General features: G+C 35.6%; 1 long non-coding RNA gene across 1 annotated transcript; it reads right to left on the bottom strand.

Annotated features, from left to right (window-relative positions):
• Positions 1 to 226: 226 nt before the first annotated feature.
• On the bottom strand, positions 227 to 26,807 carry LOC149785649 (uncharacterized). Its single transcript, XR_016413523.1, has 6 exons — positions 26,664 to 26,807; positions 10,837 to 11,047; positions 10,463 to 10,530; positions 9,474 to 9,624; positions 8,163 to 8,326; positions 227 to 3,242 (listed from the first exon to the last, which is right to left on the bottom strand). It is a non-coding gene; the product is annotated as an uncharacterized LOC149785649 (long non-coding RNA).
• Between the last annotated feature and the right edge of the window lie 353 nt (positions 26,808 to 27,160).

Below are 27,160 nucleotides of genomic sequence, written 5' to 3'. Positions count from 1 at the left end.
ATATTCTTTCCATGATACCATGCATCAGCACAGAGAGAGAGAGAGAGAGAGAGAGAGAGAGAGAGAGTCAACATTTTAGAAAACGTCTACCGGTTACCCGTCGATTCCAACGATCGGTTACCCGGGTACCCGACAAAGGGAAATTGTATTACATGTGTACAAACCTGAGCTTAACTTCACATTTTGTATTCACACAGTATCTTATAAATATTATTATCTAGTGTCATCTGGTACAAAGTCCAAGTATTCATCCTCATTGTCTGATAAAGTTCTGAACTCCTACATCATTGTCCATTAAATCTTCGTGGTGTAGTCATCATAAATATCATGTGACTCCCTTTCCTTTGCCTCACTGTCATAAGCAGATGCTTAATTAACGTCTGAGCATGAGCCTTGTAAGTAACACTTCGATCATACAATTTGTAAAATCTATTACAGGTTGCAGCTGAAGACGTGATTTGTGTGGCAAGATGAAATAACCACCCTCTGTTACTTGTCACTGTACCACATTCGCGGATCAAAATAGTTCTCACGTGGAAAAACGAGCTACAGGATTAAAGTCAATTATTTACAGGCAAAGACACACCTCTTCTTGGCACTGAAAAAGTATGTGTTCTTAAGGCTCAATCACAAGGATTGTCAACTTGAAAACGACGTCAGTGATGGCTTTACAACTACTGGCAGAAAACTTGTTTACTGTTACGATAAACAATAAATCTGGAAAACTACGACCCAACTTAATAAAGACGCCAATTGGTACCCCGGTACTCGGCGACCCACCTATTGATAATAACCTAGGTTATAAAATGTGCCATAGGGTACCGGTTTATCAGATATTTTCTTCATGAACTCGAGAAAAGCTCGTTTCACGCCAGCTGATTTATTGGTGGATGATTTTGTCCCATCTGGCTTAAAGACTGACTGGCAAGTATTCATGGAAGAGCTTAGACAGTCCGCAAGTCGACAACAGTTGTCATTTTCTTCATTGTCCTTTTTCTTTTCTCATTTCTTTTCTCTTTCATGCTCTTGTATGATGTATTTTTGTGCGCCTTCAGTCCACTTGATTGCTGACCGTTTTGATATTTTTATTCTATTAATGAGATGTTTGGGTCCATTTACCAATTCAATGTTAGGACAGTCACTAAGTGTCATACCAAATAGACCCTCTCTTGCTGCATATATGTGAATCATGCATTTTCCTATCTCTTCTGTGGTTGAATCTAACATCTCTTACTGGAGCTCTTGAACACTGTGATATGCACTTCTTAGAATGGGGTAAAAACTTAATGACATTCCTTTTCTTTGATGTATAAGACCAAATGTTCTTACAATGTGGCCCAAGTTATTATTACTGGCGTTTTTCCCCATGTACCTTTCGGATATTTTAGAATTGGATGCTATCTCTTCGTCTTTTGTCTCATCTTGCTTAATCTTCGACGCATCCTCTCCTGAGATGACAGACTGGATTACTGTATGCACGTGTCTCTGCTCGTCTGTTGTGGATATCTGTATCATTACACTGCTTAGTGTGGCCTCCGGTGGAATACATTTATTTGCGTCTCTGTGGCGAATCTCTCAAGCAGTGTCTAATCCAAAGCTGACAATACTACCGTTGCAGGAGGTACTGAATAGAGCATGTTTCATTTGTCTGTGAAAGTGACTTGATTTGCAATGTTCTATCAAAAGCCGTGAGCAAAATCCAGCAAGACTGGAAGCTCCATTTAAGAATGAGAATGGAAGTGAAGACTTTACCCTCGCCAGAAGTAAGCTGTATCCATATTTTCCTCCTATTCTTTCAGCAATGGCGATGGCTATAATTTTGTCACAATGCCTCATTATATCAGTATGCAGGGAAACGTTTTATTCTCAGTGGATGTTTTCTGAATGAATTCTTTCAACATTTGTCCCCATCTCACTTCAAGCTGGCTGACAGATAACTCCTGATCACACAAATTTTTTTCCAGGTCCTCTGCATGTGAGTGTGGTAGCGAGTCGATAACTTGACGAGAACCGAGATATGAAAATCTGCTGACAATCGCCAAACGTTTAGTGTGGCTGTCCCAATGTTTTCAATAGTTATTAATTTACTGCAGTCTTTTTCAACATCATCATCCCTTATATATTTCAAAATATGAAAGAGGCCTGACGTTTAAAAGGCTGATATTAAATTAATGATTTTGGACTTTCTCAAGTGCAGTACTGGAAATTCTGGAAGAAATATTGCATACTTTTTGTTCCCATCTATGAGTTAAAACAAATTTCTTGCAATATTGTAGTCAGGTGCAAATAAAACTTTTTCATTTACTTCACTCCATTCAGCCTTCTCCAAAACAATCATTGAGAACTACTTTCAATGTGGCTCCATCGTCATCTCTACCACTGGAAAGTGGAGGATGACTGCACAATAGTGGCGGTGATGGTGTGTTGTTTAGATCTTGATACTCTAGTATGCTACAATCAGTACAGCAGACTACAGTTTCTTCTTTGTTTGTCATAAATGGTATCTGTATTTCTTCAAGGAGGGTTTGAACATCTTGGAGAATATCTTTATCAGCATCAACTTTTATCCTAATATTTGAATATTCTTCCTCCTCCTCTTCCTCCTCTTCTCTTTCTCATCTTTCATTCATTTTATCTTCATAAATTGGTTGTACATCTTTCATCTTTATCACTGTCATCAATATATGGTAACACATCACAAGATACATTTGGATCATAATGGATGTTTTTTCCTGTATCTCCGTTACTGTCAGTTGCTGTAATGGAGGTAAAGACTCCATTATTGCCCTCTCTATCTTCACTGGAAAAGTTTAGTGGGAAGTTTTCATTTCATTCATTATTACTAACAGTATCCATTTTCTTCACATCATGAATGGTCAAGGATGAAAAACTTTCGTCTAGATCCACGTTTTCTTGTTGACATTCCGAATTTTCAATCGAAACTGCTTTGCTTATAATTTTTTTGAATGACTGTAATGACGTAAGTACCACGTGGCTTTCTGCTTAAAAGCTTGAATGGCACACTCTTTGTTTGAGGTCAACTTTAGGAGCACCCATTCTATATCTTCTTTTTTTAGTTGTGGTACTTCCTTGCATGCACAATCTTCTTTTTCTTCACAGCGTAAAAGATGTCATGTTAATACATCGTTTGAATCCTTTGGAATGCCTTTGATTGTGATCGGCAGGGTGCATGGTTGATTTATTCTCCTTTCACCAGGTTGTGGGTCTGTTTTCATGGTGAGCTGGAAAAGATTGTCCATGAAAAATACAAGATGGCAGACTCTGAGACAAATCAAATGTACAGAAGATGAGACGCCACTTGCTTTTATAGTGGATATGGCTTTAGATATGTTTTAAAGTGACGAATTTCTGGAACTGCTGCTTTATTTAGACGTCTGTCTCTATTTCCAAGCTAATGTGATGGAAAAACAAACAGATGTGGTGTTATAGTAGTTGATGAACAACTCCTCTGTGACAATATCTTGTATGAGATCACTGTAATGTCTGTTGAGTATGTTCAGTGATGAATCAAAATGACAATATAAAGAGGACAGTTTTGAGGTAAAGAAATCATCTGACGATCAAAGCCTGAGGTTGTCCTTGTTCAGTAGTGTTTGCTCTAATAAACACTGACATGATAAAAGAACGTGCGAGCCCGATTCTCTCATTATTTTAAAGTGGTTCACATCTAAGGGGTCTGCAAGCCAACGTTTCTCCTCTTTAAAACATTGAAAGCAAACGGAGTCAAGAATTCAGCATTCCTCTGGGAGATCTTGATCATCCAGAGAAGACGAAAGGGACACATAATGGTGTCAGAGTTTTCCAGATTTCACATGACTTCTTGCAAGAAAACGCTCACCAGGCGGAAAGCAGCCTTAGGGAAATGAGAGTATGACAGGCACATATACAATGTGACCTTTCTTCAGAGAGGCATGAACTATCAGAGAAATATCATCATCTGTTTCAACATTATATTGCAATTCCTGTAATTCGATACCAATGTATATTACTGCTTTATGTGCACACACATATGTGCCCTGAAAACATATGATATTTTGAAACTGAAGTGCAGTAATGTCTCTAAGAATATTTTCTGTGTCGGTTTCTATTTTCTCTGGTCAATTGATACTTTCCAGATGGATAGTAATTCCATTTATTGTATCAGCAGCAAACTTCCGAGCAATATTCCACTGACAGACCTTCAAACACAACTAATTGAGTTCTTATCCCGTTTCTGCCAACTCGTTACATAATCCAAAGATTCTCATTTACTATCCCGCCCATCTTCATAGTCCGACACTTCTATCTTACAAAAGGTACTATAGTGCCACTCAGACAGTTGAATCTGATTTCATTCGCTGTTTGTGAACTGTGCTTTATAATCGACAGTTAAAGATGGAATCTTCAGCCCCTCAAGCTGTAGCTTTTTAATTCTTTCTTCATACAGACCCAAACTTAAAATTTCAACGCTAGTTGTTGATAAAGGTTCCATGCTGATTTGTTGAATTCATCTGAAGATATAGACTGTGTTTGTTGTTCTAAGAGTTCATCATACACCATTTTGCAAACATGGATGTCATCATACTGATAAAACATATATCGAAAGAAAGACGACAACAAATCCAATTTATTCTCTTCTCTCTGGATTATCCAAGAAAGTATCATATCCCTGTAGTTCCTGTCAAATATAATTTTTTCTTCACAAATTTATTCCTGTCATGAATTGAATGGTTAGATTTAAGGAACTTTACACGATCATCTATGGCTATGAAAGTTCCATCTTCAATTGTATTGAAAGATAGAGACTCCAGTGACGGTGTACAGATGGAAACTTGTTAAATGAAATTATTCAACTATCTGATGTCACTAATTCAGTCAAACTAGATATTGGGTTACAATATAAAGTTAGAATTAGAAAACTACAATTAAGACCAATCAAGGAGATGAGAGATGGACAAAAATACAAACTACAAACACATATGACCATTATATCAATTGCTTCAGCTTGTTTCTTGAATGCTATTTACACAAGGCTGGTGTCAGTTGTGATCAACTGTATGATCAAATACAAACATATATGCTAATTGCCATATTCTCTATCTATGTTACTTCTATTATACATTGAGCAATAAAGTACTACTATCTAATGATGATACACTTACAATATACCTACATAGTCAATATCACGCTTTAAGTACTTCTTGTTGCAATTAGACAAATAAATGACCCGCACGAGAATTAAAGTGACATGAACTCTGGGTTTCTAGATTTGTGGACTTTAGAGAGAGCGCTGTTATTGAAATTATTGTTATTGAACTGTTATTGAACTTAAACTGAACTGATACATTGATACTATAAACAGTTGTAAATTACTGTGATATATATATATATATATATATATATATATATATATATATATATATATATATATATTATAACTCAAGCTCACAATAGAAGGTGTATATATGTGATACACTAAGTGATATTACCAAATACTGAATACAAATAATATAGAATGCTTACTATTTCTTCCTCTTGGAATTCTTGATTATATTACATACTCCATGTCTTCAAGATTCAGCTGAAAGTATTCTTGTAAAAAGTCACAAAACTATTCAGACCAGACAATGTATTTGGCGTGCCTGTCAATCAAACACATCACAACTACAGTCAGAGAATCTTGTTTTGGTACAAATATAGGCTTTGAATCTATCATGCCTAACATTGAAATCCCATATTAAAAGCTAGCTTTCAAAGACAGGGAACTGAAATAGGGACATTAAAACTATACAGTTAGCTGAGAGACTAAAAGTAATTATTTTTTACATGAGTGAAATTCACACTCCTTGATAACAAGGTGATGACAGATAAAGCAAACACTGGCAGGCAAGCATCATAATCAGAGATATTCAGACCTGGGACCTGCCGAGACTGAATACGGAATCTTAATGCATAAAACTAATGCATTTTTGTACATGTCAGTTTTATTTATATCATCGCACCCTGTATGCTGAATCTAAACACTGAAGTAGTCACACAGCACTAATCTGTATCCGTTTACAACAACACTTTTGTTGCATGTCACCAAGCCCTTTACTCAGACTTGACATTTGATCAGTATGCATTCAGATGAAATTCTTTTTTCTGCATTTCACACGGTTACTGCGAATTTGCAAAGTTTTAAAATGTCACCGCTGTTACTTAACTGATTTGATTTCAGTGAAATCTTTACGTGTTGTGTTTATTTGAGCTGTTAGTTTTGTCTGACAAATAGCAACGTACCCAAGCTTTCTTGTACGTGACGATGGAAACGATGAAATTGGCTTGTTTGGGAATATTCTCTTTACAATATCAGATGACTAAGTAAAATCCCATGTTTAAACTATTAGGCCCTGTACAATTCATAATGAGTGAAAATACTGATAGTTGTTTCTTTGAATTTTATTCGCTTTTTTTTTTCTTCTTCTACTTAACATTTACTTTCGGGCTTGCAATCTTTTATTCATTTTTAATGAATTCATGGTGGCTCTTGACCATTGATTTACATTCTACTTATTTATCATTTATGGAAAGCCTAGGTTTTTATTGTTTAATTCAGAATGAGTTTTTAAATCCTTGTTTGGGAAAACAACCCAGACCTGAGAGGGTATATTAGTAAGTGCGGGATATGTCGGTGTTGAAAGCATATTTCAATCGATCACAATTAACTGCTGAAAATTTCAATTCGCGAAATTAGCAGTCCTCTGCCGAATGATTCCCCTTTTTCACACATATAAGTGACTTACTTCTGATTACGAATGACTCCTTGGTCGTGTCCAACACACATATTAAACCCGGAACTTTGCTTCAGTTTTAATATATGAGCTAATCAGTCTCTTGCAATGGACGAAGGTCCAGAATCACAGTGCTAAGAGATATGGCAAAATATTCCTTGCATTCAAAATGGACTAAAAGTACATATTTTTTTTAATAGACCACCAAATCAAAGGAAAATATATTAGGTAAGTAAATGAATTTTGTTTCACTTCACCTTAAATCAAATGGACAGAACGGCGCGTTAAAAATTTAACTCAGGGTAAGACAAGCCTAAATGCAGTTGTATATACTCTGAGTCACACTAACTAGAGGTGAAGTAGCCACACAAAAAAAAAAAAGATGGAAAGGAACCTGTAAATGTTTGAGATGCACATAAAGAATGTTATCTGATTTTATTCCAGTCATTAGCCGATAACTCGGGCACCTAGTTCATTTCGTCCTTGAAAACTTTTAAAGAATTATATGTCAGTAACGACAAAACTCTTCTTCTGCGATATCCGTTTACACCGGTTGACTGATATATTTATTTTCATGTTAGATTTTTAAAAACTACACGATTACTACTACTGTTGCTGATACTACTTCTACTATTACTACAACAACAAGAACTACTACTGCTACTGTTACTAATACTACACAGTTCTTGACGGAAGACAATGGATGCTATTAGACGAAAATCTGAATATATGAAAATACAATCAAGACTAGTCAATTGTGGAATGGTTTTCAGTAGTTAATGTTCTGACAGTCCTTGAATGGCATAAAATTGAAGTTTTACGATCTTATTTCGCATGAGCAAAACTTAAATAAAATATCGAGTAAATACGAGAAATTCACATTCCATTTATGTTAGTATATCAACTACTCGAAAATCACTGGACTAGTCAGATGTGAGTTTTTTGAGAACTATCTTCGAACTCGAGTGGCGACGAACAACATAAAAGATCAATGTTGTGTTAAGTCTGTTTTTAAAAAAAAATAGATAATAGGCTTATACATTGCAATGCAGTTTTATATTTTGTTGTTGCTGAGAAACTAGTAATAGGCGAATAAAGTTAACGCTGAGATGAAAACATTTTCACCAAACGTTCAAACGTATATTCAAGCTTAACAGTAAACTTATATCATGCCTTTGATGGTAACAGTATATTTTGTATCCGAAGATCACGCTACGAAAATGAGTAGCATCGATGAATGTAAGAACAATATAGGGAAAACGAAAGCCTCACTTAAATTGCCATTCATTACGAGGTAGCAATGGATGGTATTGCAAGGCTGTTAAGCAATATGTATCGGTCTGTCAGAAGACGTAGAGGACAAGAAATGTGAATGGAGAATACACTTACGTAGAGAATAAGAGCTAACACTGTTTTTCCGGGACACCTCGCTCTTCTGATGACCGTCCTGCAGCCAGAATGACGGAGCCAGTGCATAGCACATCTACTAAAGCGATTGTACCTGGGGCACGCGTGAACAGCATGATCCGATACTAAGGAAATCATCAGGCAATCTTAAAGTGTGGAGGCATTACAATGTTGAAATTACAAAAACAATATATATTAAGATATAATGCGTGTAGATTGAACCAGATATATAAAAATTACGAACAGATACAAATAAATAATTTAAAGATAAGAAAACTGAAAAGATGTTATTGTCATATAATGATGCCGAAACCCTTGCGAAAAATGTAAAGGTTGTGCATTAAATATAGAAATATTTGGCTTACGTTATGGAGAAACAGTCTATAGCTCGTGGCATCATCAGCTCCTCAGTAATATGTTAAAAAGAAATAGATCAATCTTTGCATGATCATAACTACGCTTATCGTCTTCATCCAAATGTGATATATATTTTATGCAAATATGTATCATATATACTATATTTCAAGCTGGCAGATAAGTAATACATACCACTCCATTCCAAAGAAAATTCATTGAAATACATTTTGAGATTTGATATTCCTATTTTAGTGAATATATTGCATTACCTCACTAATGGAAAATTAAACACAGATTTTATAAATGCAGGTAAAGCAACAAAGCGGAAAGACCATACCTTTAAAAGGAAATTAATATTACCAGGCGATATTGTATCTCAACCTGTTATCTAAAATTGCATACATTTTCCTATTTGCATGCGACTAAAATTCCATTACCTGTTGATCAAACATTTCATCTGTAGTTTTAGTTGGAATTTGTTTCTCTCGTATGCTTTAATAGATTCCCTTTGTACAAAGGTAGGTACAAACCAGAGGATATTCAGGTCGTACATCAGGTTTGTAACATGTGGATGCAACAATTTCTTACAATGGTAGGTACCAACCAGAGGTTATTCAGGTCGTGCACCAGGTTTGTAACATATGGATGCAACAATTTCTTACCTTTGTTTTCTATGACCTAATGTGACCAATGTTGTCTACAATGGTGCTATGATTGCTTTAATGCTACCTTTCATCGAAATTAGATCTTTCTTGCCATTTGTTTTATATAATAGAGCTGGTGTATCGGTTTCTAAAGTTACATATCTCCAATGCAAAGCCCTTTCGTTATTTTCATATATAGAAATGTAGGCTGGTAAGAAACGTTTGAAGCTCATGGCTGCTAGTAAATCATGACGTGGAATCTGTTAATAGCCCAAACTTTTAAAATACATACACTTTTTAACCATTATTGGGTGATTTAGTATGTGCAGTCAACATGGATTCCTGGGACTGTCCTTAACCCCTGAAGTTCCTCACCTCCTGAAGCCATAACTTGAAGCCACCGAGATCCACATCAAGGGGTTTCTGTGACTGAGTCATTAAGGCTTTGGAGACAGAACAAGAAGGTTGAGGGTTCAATCTAGAACCTCATTAATATGCCTTTATCGTGTTCATAATCTAACTTGACTGAGATCGTGATGATGCAACATTACATATAAAATATAATAATAATCTGATCAGTAACTAAAATATCGTAAACCATAGACGTACAAACAAGATTCTGATGTAATGTAGCTGTTTGTTTTAATTATTTGGATAAGTTATATTAAACCTTCGTTGTTAAATGGGAAGTGTCACAGAGGGACTACGCCACTCATTATTTATGGAATAAATATAACTGTGTTTATCGCACGATGATACATCTGCACTAACTACATCAAGTGTGGCACATGTATCGTGGAAGAGTATTTTATGCTTTGGTAATGTTTTAGTTCTATTTTTTTTTAAAAAATCTTGTTGCATCTATGTTTCTGCAAGTCATATTTATCAATCTTGATACTAATCTTGATCAATTTATTAATTTAAACGTGGTGGTACCTTTTATCTCGGTAGTCAATAGTAACAGCTTGTTGCAATATGATTAACTCGTCAACCTGTCTTTCTATCTCCGTGTCTATATTTCTTTCTTCTTGTGAATAGTTTTGATATTGGTGAATCAAGTATCGAAGTTCTCATTTTGATTAATTTATTTGCACACACACACACACACACACACACACACATATATATATATATATATATATATATATATATATATATATATATATATATGTGTGTGTGTGTGTGTGTGTGTGTGTGTGTGTAATATATATATATGTGTGTGTGTGTGTGTGTGTGTGTGTGTGTAGCGGTGCAACTGGTGGTGGTGTTGTGAGGTTGTACCTTCTTACAAGGTGTCCGCTTTATTTGGCTATCGTTATCTAGAGGGTGATCGCCCTCAGTATTGTTGCCTGAATCGAGTAAATTTTAAAATAAAGTGTGAAATTATAGATGAAGTAAATAGAGATCTGAGCAGACGTATATAACAAAATGACACGAGCCCCCGTACTTGGAAAAAACATTTTTTAAAAAATCAATTACATAGACAACTGTGATAATACATTACATTAGGAAGATAAACTCATTTTTGAAATAGATCTTTCACCGAATTTCAAACACAAATATATTTATATAAATAGCAGATCTGTTTTGAATGATAGATTTAGTTCATCATATAATTGAGTGAACGATCGAATTCATTGCCTTAACTTCATAACCTGCTTATTCCAGTCCACTCCAACTTCACAATGGTGGTTCCTCTAGGTCCTTTCGCTTTTCTCTTTTCCAACCTCCTTACTGTCTCGCCTCTTTTCGGCCCGCAAACTTTGGGTGGATAGGTGGATACGTAAGTACTTAGATACTTAGATAAGTAGGTACGTGGATACGTCAGCGGATACTTTAGTGGACACGTCCGTGGAGCTATTTCCCCTTTCAAAATAAACAGAGAAGCATCCTAAATCTTTTGTCAGTTGTCCTACTGGGAACAGATCATTACTCCTCTCTCGTTGTGTCATATATAGTTCTATCGGCATTCAAAATACACCAAAGGCTATCTGATCAAGCGAAACATGGCAGACCATAAACAAACCTAGTTTCATAAGATTAATGTACTTCCTAATGGCTATTCCCTCCTGACTCACATTGACATCACACGAGACATAAAAGTTCCGTTCGTCTCAATTACACAAATGAATGAATGAAATTCATTACATGCTTCAGCTACGTTATTTTCAGCGAATACACACATTCGAGACTTTAGTATACATAAATCATCTAAGACCAATGAATTCAAACGGATTCTCATAACTCATATCAACTAAAGTAACGCATTTAATTCTTAGATTCCTATAACAATCAAGACGACAAATTCAAACAATTCGTCAAACTTATATAAAGAAGATCATTGTACGAATTCAGATAGATGAACTCATGCCAATATCAACAATCAAATTAAAGCAAATCACTATATAGGTATCAACGAATTACATGAAAATAACGCAAATACCTTGTGCTTTCAAGCTTTGTTAGCTTCTACCACCCGAATTGTGTCTGTTGACTTTCCAGACATCCGGTTCCTATGACAAATGGTTTTACGAGAGCATTTCTTCCAAATTCAATCTCGGAGTCCATTAAATTTTCACTCTTGCAGGAAAGATGAAGACTGACTATATTTTTTCGATTAGAGCAGTTTAACCCCAAGAATTTTCGTGTGGGATCCACGACCCTTATTTGGCGTAACTAATCAGGATTAAATATATTTACCGCCTTTTATAACTAGGCGCCAAAAGTGCGGTCAGTCTGACTTATTGATTTCCAAACCTGATCTGGAAAAACTCAGCTTCTGACAGTTCCGATATAAAATCGAAGTTAAACTTCCCTTTTCTAGTCGTCTAACGGTTAAATAAACGAAGGCTTAATTAAGAATCATTTTCTTTCCCGACACAGACATTATAAATAATTGGTGTATAGCGATTTAACAAGCATCTCACCCATATATATAATGAAATTTGCATCCTTACAATATATATATATATATATATATATATATATATATATATATATATATATATATATATATATATATATATATAATAATAATAATAATAATAATAATACAAATAATAATAAGGACTTTGTATAGCGCCTAATCTTTAGAAGCTCTAATCGCTTTACAACATTAGACAACACCTAAAAGATTTAAAAAAACATATAATGATATGATTACAAAAACAAACACCATGAAATTAGAAAACATAAAAAACATGCTGAGAATATTTAAGGTAGGAAACATTATTAGGTCTTTAAGTTTGTTCTTGCAGTCGAAATAAGTGAGTTTTGAGAGAACTCTTGAGTGGGATCACTGTGTCTTTGTGTCTAATTTCAGTGGGAAATTCATTCCACGTTGCTGGGCCCTGGTATGCAAAAGAATGCTGTCCATATGATTTTGTTTTCATAGTGGGCATAATGAGTATACGATTGACAGAAGAGGAGCGTAAGTATCTTGCTGGTGTGTACACATGGGTGAGGTCGGATAGGTATGTTGGACTAGAGTCCGACAGTGAAACGTAGCACAGAGAACAAATGTTGTGTTTGATTCTGGATCGAATGGATATCCAGTGTAGGGTACAGACCAGCGGGGAGGTGTGCTCTGATCGTGGTACTCTAATTATGATCCGAGAGGCTGTGTTTTGAACTTTATGAAGTTTCTGGAGCAGATATTGAGATGAACCAGACATAATTGAGTTACAATAGTCCAGTCTTGAAAGTACTAATCTACACACAGGTGTTTTAGTGGCATCAACTGAAAGATATTTGCGAACTGAGCTGATGCGTTTCAGCTCAAGATATGCAGCCTTCCATATGTTCACGACATGTTGGTGCAATTTGAGAGTCCTGTCCAGAGTAACACCTAGATTTCGTACTGACTGTGTGAATTTAATGTTGGCGTTGCTGATATTTATTGTTTGAGGTAAAGGATGTGAATGAGAAAGTCTTTGTGTTGTGATCAGAATGGCTTCAGTTTTATCATCATGCATCTGCAGCTTGTTACATGTCATCCATGATTTCACATCAGAAATGCACCTCTCTACACCTTGGATGGTAGCATCAACTTCAGTTGGGTGGCTAGATTCGTATATTTGGGTGTCATCGGCGTACAATTGGTGAGACACTGCGTGATGATCTATGACACTTGAGAGCGACTGAGTGTACAGAATGAAGAGAACAGGTCCAAGAACAGACCCCTGTGGAAGACCAAAACATAGATCAACTGGGCTGGAGTGTATTCCTTTTGCAGATACAATTTGTGTCCTGTTGACCAAGTAGGACTTTAACCACAGTAAGGCTGTATCATGAATGCCAAATACATGCTGGAAACGGTGAAGTAATATATCATGGTCTATTGTATCAAATGTTGCAGACAAATCAAGGAGGGTGAGGACTGTAATCTTTCCGCTATCCAACGCAGAGAGAATGTCATTACCTCCTTTTTGAAGAGTAGTTTCAGTACTGTGGCAATATATATATATATATATATATATATATATATATATATATATATATATATATATATATATATATATATATATGTCAAGTATTTTACGTGACTATTTTTGTGTACAAATATGCAGATATTTTACAAGCTTCATGTATTACGTCCCTGCTTTTTGCACAGTGACAATCCACTGAACTTGAAACCATGCTATAATGTTAATTGTATATTACATCACTTTTTCTGTGCACTGTGACGTAACGCAGGTTGGTATCATTTGATATTTCAGATTCATTTTTACATCAGTCTTTCAAGCTACACTGTGGAACTGTGTGACCCTGCCTAAATTCAAACTGTAGATCTTTCCATATGAACAGTGCCGGATTTAGGCATAAGCTAAACAAGAGACAGCTTAGGGCCTCGCAGTCTGAAGTGGCCTCTAAAATTTATTTTAAACCAAATAGGGCCTCGACAGCTTCCCATGGCCTAGGGCCTCGCTATGTCTAAACTCGGCACTGCATATGAACCAAACGACCTCAATTACTGAGACTGTTGTGTTCGCTCCTCTCTCAAAACTATTTAATTCAATGCAATGTATCACTGCTATATTGTGTATGATGTGTGTAAACAATTTAATGTGATTTTATGTTCGGAATCAGAGTGTTACTGTCCTTGTAATGTTTCATTTTTGTGAAATACTCGAGTCTGACTGGTTCAATAACTTAGAAACCTTTTATATTTTGACAGAACTGGGATTTGAATTCCTGGGATATTTCTTGATCTACTTATTCGAAAATGAAAGTAAACTTTAATTTGCACTGCAGTTTATATATATATATATATATATATATATATATATATATATATATATATATATATATATATATATATATATATATATATATATACATCGTACTGATAACGTTCGTGCTTTCCAGCTGGAACATGTGCATATATTTAGAAGTCAGAAGAGTGCATCTGCATCCGACATTGCCGGCTTAGTTAAGACAGAGGTGTAACTGTAATCAGCAACATCATCAGGAAACGTAATTAATTTCACGAACGCTGAAATGCATAAATATTTAAAGTTACAAAGATCACGAGCTCTCGAATAATTGTATGTTGTTTATAACTATATAATTCTTCCGATTCTATATGACTATTACGAGGTATAATTTAAAAAACTTTTGCAAAGGAAAAAGAGCTAATCATGCTATGCAAAGCAAAAGGTTCAGTAGGCGTAAGACTTGTGCAAATGGTAAGTGCAGTGCCACCTAGCTAATTCCAGACAAACGTCTCTACGTGCTTAGATTTGCTAAAAATAGGTCACCACCTGGAGACTGTTCCTAATCATTTTACCATTGTATATCTGTTTGAATAAGCGCTGAAATAAGCTGCCTTTTATAAGATATATTCAACGGTATATAAGGAAACAAATACATTGCATATGTCAATAATTTTTATAGTGATGTATACAGATTTTGACAAGTGTCCGTGCTCAAATACTTACTGTCATTATTCCTCATGAAAAACAATCCCATAGCTCAGCTTTGACACAAAAATGGAAAAATGCATTTAACAAAAGCTTTCTTTTTACAGTTTGTTGACGGACAAGCGTTATATGTTTGGTTACGGTAAAAATGAAACGGTGTATTTGATCGCAAATAAGAGATCTGGCTCCAACTCGAGACGAAAAACAAACTCGAAATTCATACTGAAGTCTTACTTTCATTATATTAGAAAAAGATAGAGAAACAGGGATCAGTTCGGTACGTTAAGGATTTAAGTTTTATGAAAGAGAGACATTACTAATGATAAAATGAGGGGATGCTCAGATCAAGACTATCTGAGAGTACATTGGTAGGCGGCGTGAGAATTGTCGCCTGCGACACGGAACAAAGATAGCGACATATGCCACTTGTTGGATCTCGAACGAATGTTGGTCATGTCAAGTGTACGCAGTGACCACGAGCGCCACTATCCTAGATCTGGGAATTCATTAGGGTTTGGTTTTGTTTGGTTTTGGTGTTTCACGGTACAGTAGCACAAATACATAACAGTCTGCTTATCAGACATCGGATTGTATACATGCTAGTACAGAAGTCCTGCCACCACTGCCCCAAATTCAATTGCAAATTTAAACCATAACTCGGGCTATGACGATGGGGATGATAAAAGCCTAGAAAACAAAACTTTACAAACAATAATATCAAATTGCATGGAGGCTAGTTAATAATGATACCATTAATCAGTAGAAGGCAAGAATGTATCGAAATTAATCACTAAATTTGCCATCTTCTCCACAAAAATACAACACATGTGCAAAATAATATCTGACGATCATCAACGTGAAAATAAAGAAACTGGCAAAGAAACTAGGACTGACTGTAAGCTTATTCATAAAATGTCAAGACTTTATCCAAACATAGTTCTAAGCCATCTTTTTTCTTTCATGGGACGAAATTAAGAAAAGTAATATCTCAATCGAGCTGGATCTTAAAATGCGTTGTCTACTGTTTTGTCAATTCTACAAGTCAATTAAATTGACGCAGCGCATAAATCAAATACATAGTACACATAAATCACTATTTGAACTCGGTGCTTCGCGTGTCTGTGTTCCGTATAATATATGTTCGCCTTTCAGTTTTCCAAAAATGTGTCTAAAAAGTTATAGAGTTAATTTTGACAGAAAAAATCACAACAACAACATTTACTCTTATACACCACAACAAACCAAGATTTTTTTATATATACAGATTTTTTTATATATCAACGACGATCTCAGATCGTTATTAAAACTTGATAAACTTCACCACACCCACGAAACCCAATTAGGCTTTCTTTGACATTTTAGTGTGTATGACGTAAATGTTGATGTTGATGTTGATACTACTATTACTATTATTACTTTGATACTAAAACTAATATTACTACTACTACTGCTACTACTACTACTACTACTACTACTACAACTACTACTACTACTGCCACTTGTAATCAGAGCGGATTTAATCAAGTTATTATCTGACTGCTATCAGTCAGTGAGACGCAACCGTATTAAGCAGACATTATTTAAATATGAGTTTGATATACAATTTGAATTTACAGAATAAAAGTTTTTTTTTTTTTTAAATGTATAAGCATTGAATGACCGTTCACATAAAACTTGAGTTTGTAATATATCAGTTTTCTTTCCAAAGCAAATTGATATATTAAATTAAACATAATGAAATCAACAGTTGAAATCAGTCTAAATGGAGTAAGAATGATATTTTCATTAAATATTTTATCGAAGTGTACTATACATTCAAGTAAGGTCACCTCCGGTGGCCTAGTGGTCAAAGCGTCCACTTTGGATGACCCGGCCCAGTTGTAGAAAAGCTTTTTTAAAAAGTGGTATTAGCAGCTGCCTCACTAGGCGCGCATTATTAGGAGGTTAGTGTTAGGTCTGGTGTCAGGATAATGTGACTAGGTGGTACATGATGCCACATGTCTGCGGCATGATGCCTCATTAATATCAACTACAACAATGCAGACATCATAGCAATATGACTGGAGCTACTTTAAAAACCAAATCACACACACACACACACACATACACTCCAGTAATAATTATGCGTTGTTTGCTATGTAACGTTTGGTGATATTTTAGCTACTTTTACAAAAGTATTCCCTCTCGCCCATACTTTCTTTTCTAACTTCAAAAGGCTAAGTTTAAGGAATTTTATGCCGTTTTATTATGCCTTCCTTGAACGATGATAGGGCATATACTATTTCCCTTGTCCGTCCCTAACACCTTGGTTAACTGTTGCATTCAGGTAAATTTATCCTTCGAAAGAACGGATAAAGCTTTTAAATTTATTAGCAGACATATTTCTTTAAAACCAGTGTTGTTGTGTTGTTTTTGTTTTTGTTGTTATTGTTGTTGTTGTTATAATAATAATAATAATAATAATAATAATAATAATAATTATTATTATTATTATTATTATTATTATTATTATTAAAGTAAAATTCCATTGGTTAAAACAAAAAAAAAAAATTTCAGTATATTGCAGCAAACGACGAAAATCGGATACGAATGTTATCTGTATGAAGAAGTGGAATTGCAATAGGTGAAGTAAAAATTCTTTCTATTTGCTCTACACCTGTGATCAAATATTGCCTTTGAGTTTATTCGCTTTTTAACGCTAAAAATAAGAGATCCAAGTATACCTGGGATTGCTCATCTGGGTAATTTCTGTCTTTTTTATCCAATACTAAGACAGAGAAGAAAAATCTACATCAGTGGGAAACTTTCTGTAGAAATATTGCAATATTGTTGATTGCTTGTGCTATGAAACCAATTTCTCAAGGTTTCTGTATTATATTTATGTATCGTCATTTATGTTTGCTCGCATACATGCATCATTTATCTAATATTGAAATGCCATTAAACCTGTTGCAAGCCAAGGGTCCTTATTTGACCGAGCGGTTGTCGAACCCTGGCACAATTCTCGCTAGAAGTCATAAATTTACCCCAACTTTCCAAAGACTTCCATACAATTTCAATTGTGAATTAGAAAGCCCGACGTGTCCATTCTATACCTAAATTTTACTCTAATTAATGCAAGACCACATATAAAACAACCTGCCAAATGTCAATCAACCGCACGTCTGCATAGTTTATCTTATCAGGTTTCCGAACCGCCAGCCGTTCACGCCTTAGAAAATGTACGAGTATCCCCTAACACTGGGAACTATTTTAACTCCGCCACCTTAGGCCAGTCAATGTATACTTTCCAGGCACATTTCGTCAATATAACTGCACCATGATCACATCAGAGCGACTGTATACAGCACAGCCACACGGATCTTTGGTAAGAAGCAATCAAAGAACAATGACTGGTTTGAGGCTAACTCTGGCACACTCATGCCAGCCATAGAAGAGCGTCGCAGTGCTTACCTGCAATACAAGCGATCCCCCTGTCAGAAGACACTACAGGCATACAGGTCTACCAGAAGCAAAGTGCAGAGATAAGCACGGCAGTGTGCCAATGAATACTGGCTTCAGCTCTGTCAGAGTATCCAGTCAGCAGCAGATACTGGAAACATCAGAGGCATGTACGATGACATAAAGAAAGCAATGGGTCCCACGAAGAAACTGACAGCACCACTGAAGTCTGCCACAGGCGATACCATCCACAACAAGGGCAAGCAGATGGAGCGTTGGGTGGAATACTACTCCGAACTGTATTCGAAAGAGAGCCACGTGACCAATGATGCCCTCAACGCCATTGAAAACCTCCCTCTCTTGGCCGAACTGGATGAGAAACCTACTGTAGACGAACTAAAGAAGGCCTTAGAGAAACTGTCCCTAGGTAAAGCCCCAGGGAAGGATGGCATCACAGCAGAACTCATCAAGTGTGGATGTAGCGTGCTGCTTACACACCTGCACAACCTCCTCTGCCAGTGCTGGGACGAGGGTGCAGTGCCTCAGGACATGAGAGATGCTAACATCATAACCCTGTACAAGAACAAGGGCGACAGAAGCGACTGCAACAACTACAGGGGCATATCACTTCTCAGCATCGTGGGTAAAGTTTTCGCACGCGTCATCCTGAACAGACTGCAGACGCTTGCTGACAGAGTTTACCCAGAGTCGCAGTGCGGGTTCCGCGCAGAGAGGTCCACAATCGACATGATCTTCTCTGTCAGGCAACTGCAGGAAAAATGCAGAGAACAACACAGACCCCTCTTCCTGGCCTTTACAGACCTCACCAAGGCATTCGATCTGGTCAGCAGAGACGGACTCTTCACAATCCTGGCGAAAATTGGTTGCCCTCCAAAGCTGCTAAGCATGATCCAGTCCTTCCACGATGACATGAAAGGCACAGTGCAGTACGATGGCTCAACATCCGACCCCTTTGACATCCGCAGTGGAGTTAAACAGGGCTGTGTACTTGCCCCCACGCTCTTCGGCATCTTCTTCGCAGTCCTGCTCAAGCACGCCTTTGGGACGTCCACAGAAGGGATTTACCTGCACACACGATCAGACGGCAGACTGTTCAACCTGGCAAACAGCAAAGTGCCTGAAGTAACCATCAGGGACATGCTCTTCGCAGACGATGCTGCTCTAGCCACCCACACAGAAGCTGAGCTTCAGCGCCTGATGGCCCGCTTTGCTAAAGCATGCGATGAGTTTGGGTTAACCATAAGCCTAAAGAAAACAAACGTGATGGTTCAGGACGCGGACCCCCCCCCCCAATCATCATCAACAACTACGAACTTGAGGTGGTGAGTCAGTTCATGTACCTCGGCTTTACCATCACCAACAACCTCTCTCTCGATGCTGAGCTCAACAAGCGGATCGGAAAGGCATCAACAACTCTCTCCAGGTTGTCGCAGAGAGTGTGGAACAACAGCATGCTGACCATGAACACTAAGATCACCGTGTACCGTGCATGCGTGCTAAGCACTCTCATGTACGCCAGTGAAACCTGGACTCTGTATTCCTCACAAGAGAAAAGACTGAGCGCCTTTCACATGCAATGCCTCCGACGCATACTCGGGATCACCTGGAGCGATCGAGTAACAAACAACGAGGTGCTCGAGCGTGCCAAGATTCGCAGCATGATCACACTCCTCTGCCAACGCCGCGTCAGAAGGCTGGGCCATGTAAGTCGGATGGTTGACGGACGGATCCCCAAAGACATTCTTTATTCGGAACTCGCCTCTGGCAAAAGGTCGATCGGACGGCCACATCTCCGCTTCAAGGATGTCTGTAAGCATGACATGAAAGGACTTGATATCGATGTCAACACCTGGGAAGAGCTCGCTCTAGACAGATCAAGCTGGCGACATGCTCTGATCACTGGTCTGAAAGCCGGAGAGGACAAGCAATGCTTGCTAGCTGATGAAAGACGATCGCAGAGGAAGAAGAAGCAGCTCCAACCAACACCTGACACAACCTTCAAGTGCAGCAAGTGCAGCAGGGACTGCCACTCCCGCATTGGACTACTTAGCCACAGCAGACGCTGCACAACCACCAACCGGGACATCTCTCATGGGCGCAGTTCCATCGTCTCTCGAGACTAACGGATGCCAACAAATTTGCCCCTATGGCGACATAAACGGTATCTGCCGAGTCCCTTATTTATTCCTTTGTGTAATTTACTGGTTTCCTACCGTAAATGCTGCCCTGCAGTCACACCACCAATGTACACCACTAGATTTTAAAATGGACTATCTTACGACAGGGACATCCATTCGGTTTTGGCCGGTATTCACTACTATTGAACCATGGCAACATGGAAACTCACTAACTCTTCACTCCGTAACGTTTGCTCATAGCAATTGGCTAATTATTTCGGGCTAGGTATATTCCCATTGCGCCGAATTCCAATAATCACACAAGTTATCACACAAATCTAAGAATTCCTTAAAACGGAACGCTATAACCAAATGCGCATACTCTAAATTCATTACAAGCCAAAAATCTTTCTGTAATATTTTCTTTAGAGGGTAGTATTGCAATCTTTGTAATAGTTTAGATATATAATACCTAATTGTTTCAGAAATATATTTGTAAGCCCATGGACGTTTTTGTAAGCCCCATGGACGTTTTCACTATTGGTACAATGAGTTTTATCTAGCATCGGCAGTGTTGAGCACGGGAAGTTCATATTTTCTTATGTACAAGAGGTATTAATTTAAATAAAATTACACGTTTTAAAAGCATGTATTCCTGTGTTAACGTTTTGTACGAAATCTGAGTGTTAATAAAATACTTTGATTGCACGATTGGATCGATGCAAGATTGTGTTCTTAGTCCGGCTCTACTTTTAGTTTTCATTAATGATTTAATTAGATATCTTCATGCGTAATACTATTTATTAACAAACAGATTTCTTAAATAGTGTGTTTATTATATGTTCATGTTGTATATGTGTTTAAACTTTGTTTACTACAACAACAAAACGACTGTTATTGAGCGTTTTCATTTAGAAAGAATAATCATTTTTGCTGGAACATCGGCATTAGACTGGTATTTTATTGAAACTGTAATTCTATCGATATCACTGCCTCTTTTTCAGTTTGTAACTGACGTAGACGAAACTACTAAAACGTTGATTCTCAAGCTTTAAAAACAGTTTTTTGTTTGAGATATTTAACACAAAAATATTTGTCACTCTGGTGCAGCAAATTTTGTGTTACGAATCTGAAGCTTAGACCCTATAATATGATCCAGGAATAATAGTTGTTCATCGTAAATTTTGTAAACACAATTTTTTAAAATCTAGCTTAATCCACTAATAATTCTAGACATCCGTTGAGTATAATTTATATCATAAGGTCTGTCTAACATTGAATGCAAAATTAACGAACGTAATAATGTACATGCTCATGCCATTGTTACATTATGTTAAAGAAATTGGCTGATGCAGGTAAATGAACTTGATTCTTTACAGATAAAACTTGGTATTGTCTAAGGGTTTTGATAGCTGAAGAAATTGGTAATGAGACAAACATTTTAATAATATTGAAACAATATCGAATGAAAAATAATAATTGTGTTTGTTAGGTTTATTTAATATATATTGTGTGATTATTTTTTTCCTTTACTGAGGGTAGTGTTCTTGCCTACCTAACTTGTGTCATGTTTGTTTTTAAAGACATTTTCGAACCTTGTTTACGAGCTTAGAAGGTTCTGGAAACGAACTTGTTTACAATTTGGTGGAGTTTTCAATATAAACTTGGGTTTTCCAGAGTAATCTCTTTGTTTCTTAGGTCCAGTGAGTGTTTGTATATAAAGGGGATTTCATAAGCAATTATTCATTCCTGTCTAATATTAGTTTTTGGGAATCTATGATCAGAGTGTGAAGTTGTTTTAAGATATAATTCTAAAAGAATTAATTATTTAAATTATTAATTGGAATTGAGAACTCATTCAAACAAATTCTGGATTGTATCATTGTGGTACATCAATTAAATTAAGTCTCTTTTAATATATTCTGAACATTTTGTATTTTGCACTTGTGATAAGACATTTAGGATGATTTAGGATTTAATCAACAATATTGTAAGGGCCTTTTGAATTTTCACTTGTATACTATGGAATAAATGTTTGGTAAACTTAATTCAAATTGTTGGTTTCTCTTCCTTGCTGTTACATATTTTAAGACATAGTCAATATATAGTAATGTTTTGTTAGTTATCTAAAGTGCTGTAAAATATCTGATTGTATTAAAGTGTTGAAACATATCTGCTTTTGCTAAAATGTTGCAAGATATCTGACTGTATTAAAGTGTTGAAATATATATACTTGTCCTAAAATGTTGCAAGATTTTTGATTGTACTAAACCGTTGCATTATATCTAAAGTGTAAAATAACTCATTGTACTAAAGTGTTGTGCCATAATTGATTGTACTAAAGTGTTGTACGTCTTCTGATTGTACTAAAATTTTGTAAATATCTAAAGTGCTAAAAGATATCTGCTTGTAATAAGGTGTTGTAAAATAACTGATTGTATTCTTATGTTACGTGTTTCAGCTCTAATAAACAGTAACTAAGAACGAGTGAAAACAACAAGGTTTGAAATTTTTTTTTAAATAATTTATTTTCCCTGGAACAAAAACAATGTAAAAATAAAAAATAAGAACTTTATTTCTTCTTCTTCTTCTTTTTCTTTCTTCCGCTTTTAAATGAATTTGTTTTTCTTTTTCTCTTTCCTGGCTCTCTCCTATTTCTCAAATTCGAACTGTATTTGTTTTTCCTGTAACTGCATTTGTCTTTCTCATTTTCTTCTTTCTGAAGTTCCAGCTTCCTTAACTCCAATTCCATCTTTTATTTTGATTCTAATTCCTTTATTGTTGTGACAGAGTCTGATACAGACTTACTGATCGAAAGCAAAGCACTTTTATCCAAAACATTCTTTTCTACTAATTACTGGACCACACTATTTTTTATTTCTTGCTTCGTTAAGGAAGCCTTTACCTCAGAAAGATAATATTTTCTGGCAAGTTTAATTAATTCACCTTTCTTTTGAAAAGATCCACCCGTTCCTGGGTAGGATTTGAAAGAAAGATTTCCACTTTTGATGACATTTTAGAAAAAGCTTGCCAATTTCACTAAAGAATTCAAAACTGTAAAAGAAAACTTGGTTTTTTTTAAAAGATTAAAAAAAACTAGAGGAATTCAATTTCAAAGAAACATAGTTTTCTGAAATGTTTTAGCCAAAATTCAAATATCCCTGACGAGCGCCCTATTTCTTATATTACGTGTTTATGCTCTGATAAACAGTAACTAAGAAAAAGTGAAAACAATAAGTTTTGAAAAATGTAACAAATAGCTTATTTTCCCTGGAAACAAATTATGCAAAAATAAGAAAGAAGAACTTAAGGTTTTAAGAATCAAATCCAAAAATAATCTAAGAACCATTCCAGTACAGCCTCGATTTCACTATTATCATTCACACATTAGGAGTGATTTTTTTTTATTTAAAAAAAATGTTGTTTACTTGATTCTCAATCAAGGCCAGGAACTATGTCAGCAAAAATATACAAAGTTCTATTTTTATGTGTTTTCAACTAAACAGTCAGGTCAAACTAATTTCTGGAAAATATCAAATTCCTAGTAGACAAAATTACATTACTTTGACATTTAATGAAATTAAAAATAAAAAGATTTTAAAATTTGCAAACAATCAAATTAAATCAATATAAATGAAATCAAATGTACATAATAGTATTAACATGTAAAATATCTAAATTGTCGGGAGATGTTTGATTTTACTAACGCGTTGCAAAATGTCGACGATGTTGCAAGGTATCTAATTGTGCTTGTGCTGTAAGCTATATAGTGTTGTACAATATCTGATTGTACTAACGCGTTGTTAAATATCTAAAGCGTTGTAAGATATCTGATTGTACTAACGCGTTGTTAAATATCTAAAGCGTTGTAAGATATCTGATTGTACCATGGTGCTGTAAAATATACAAAGTGTTGTAAGATATCTGATTGCACTAACGCGATGCAGAATATTTAAAGTGTTTTAGAATATCTGATTGTACTAAAGTGTTGTAAGATACTGTACTTACACATTCAAAATATCTAAAATTTTGTAAGATATCTGATTGTACTAAAGTGCTTTAAAATTATCTAAAGTGTTGTATGATATCTGATTGTACTAAAATGCTGTATGATATCTGTTTGTACATAAAGTGTCTATTACAGTCAGTAAAGATTTAAGTCGTTAATGGAAAGTGAAAAATATTTCACAATAAACTTGTACTTTATCTTCAGGAAAACTAGGTTTATGTGTTGCTAATATTTTTTAAGAAAACAGGGAGGCATTTAAAATATATAGATAACGGAATGATATGTAAATTGTGCATAGAGCTAAAAATCTAAAAGATATTGACGACAAATAAAAACAAATTGCGTATGTATATGTATATGTATGTATGTATGTATATATATATATATATATATATATATATATATATATATATATATATATATATATATATATATATATATATATATATATATATATATATTAATCGAATTATTTCATTGCTTCAATGGATACATTTTGTACGTTTTAAGTACAATATGACAATAGGGGCGATTTCACATTAATAACTTACAACGCATTTACTTAAGAATATATAACATGTACAATACAATTAATTTACCTAAGAATATATAACATGTACAATAGAATTCATTTACTTAGAATATATTGCATATATTGTACAATTCATCTGCTTAGGAATATAAAGCATGTAGTATAAAACGAATTACTATAAAATATTGTTATGCATATTTAATTTACAATGTTTATTAATTAGTTTTTGATTTGTTTATTTCATGATATGCCCTGGGATATCTAGCAGCTGGCCTTGTCAAAAATCAAGCTCATTGTTTAACTTACCAAAATCATTGATTCTTTTGTTCTGTAAACAATTAATAGATAACTAATTTTTTCTCTATGAGTCTGGGTTTAATATTAGGATCATTATCAATAGAAGTAAATATATTTATCGTGGTCTGAGTCAAGGACATTGTGCTTACCATTTTCTTTACTATAATTTAAGTAACAGACCTTCTAATTATAGCTAATATTTGTCTAAAAATGAATGCGGATGCGGGAGGTCGTGGGTTGGATCCCCGGCCGAGTCATACCAAAGACTTATAAAAATGGTACTAACAGCTGCCTCGCCTGGCGCTCAGCATTAAGAGGTTAGTATTAGGACGTGTCGGCCTGGTGTCAGGATACTGTGAGTGTGAGGGACATCATGCTACATGTTTGCAAAATGATGCCCCAGTGCTAGACATCACCATACAATGTCACACTGCAGACATCGTAGTGGAAATATGACTGATTTTTTTTTTAAGCTACGCTAAAATTCCAAATCACACACACACACACACACACACACACACACACACATACACACACACACCTCTTTTTTTTTTCTTCTATGACGGCAAATAGTATATTAAGGGAAATAACCATCGTTCTCTTCTGCTATGACTGGTGGATTTATTTAAAAATCAAACACTGATACTTCAAAACAACGCTATGCCAGAAACTAATAGAAAATATTCCAAATACACAGGCTATACTCATCACTGGCCAAAGAAGTATTCTCTCAATAACTACCACAAATTTGGTAACAACCAGAAACATGTTATATTAAAAAATCTGCTTTCTTCCAACTTTGCCACCAACCCCGCCCTAGCTGAATCTCTTGAATATACAATCAGTAATGAAAAGTCCTGCACTTACCAATGAGAGTGGATCATTTATCCGTCCATACATTATTACCCAAGCAGATTTCTTTGTAGCACATCCTTGCACTAGTAAAAACATTTTCCATATTTCTCGGACAGGAAAGAATAAATTGTTTAGAGGGTCTCTCATACAATGGGATAATTTTACAATTACCAGTATGTCTCAACCATTTTCACTTCTTCCTTTCTGAATATGCAAAGCTATATTGTAAAAATGAAAGGTGGATTTAATTTCAAAGGACAAAATTGAGTGAGGAACTTGATCTACGTACAGGTTTACACCGAGACCAGGAAATCCCAGCGACGAGTTTCTTCATTTGCCTCCCTGCAGAGCCTAGCAGGCGGATGAAAAATGGAAGCAGTTGATCCTTGTCTAGGTGCGAACACGACATAGACACTGTTAGTATCCGCATGACGTTAACAAGCCTTTAGGTGGTGCAGTTTTATCCCCAGACTGATATTTGCACATTATCTGTGCAGATACACTCTTGGCTGACCCTGTCTACCGTATGATACAAAAGACAGAGGATATAGTTTGTGGTTCAAAAAGACCCTTGCTTTTTAACGAAATGAATTGATAAACGATTAAATGCCAACTACACAGATTTTCTTTCGCAGCAATATGTGTGCACTTACGTAATGACAAGAATATGCATTGATCACATTTTTTTGAGACCCAATGACACACACACACAACTACACTTATATATGGTGATAATTGCTTTTTTTTCTTCCAAATACAATTCCTGGATGATAGCCTCGCCATTGA

The sequence above is a fragment of the Sinohyriopsis cumingii genome, chromosome 13 (genome assembly GCF_028554795.1).
Source record: "Sinohyriopsis cumingii isolate HCF-2022 chromosome 13, ASM2855479v2, whole genome shotgun sequence".
NCBI lineage: Eukaryota > Metazoa > Mollusca > Bivalvia > Unionida > Unionidae > Sinohyriopsis > Sinohyriopsis cumingii.
This window is presented reverse-complemented; position numbering and strand designations above follow the sequence as displayed.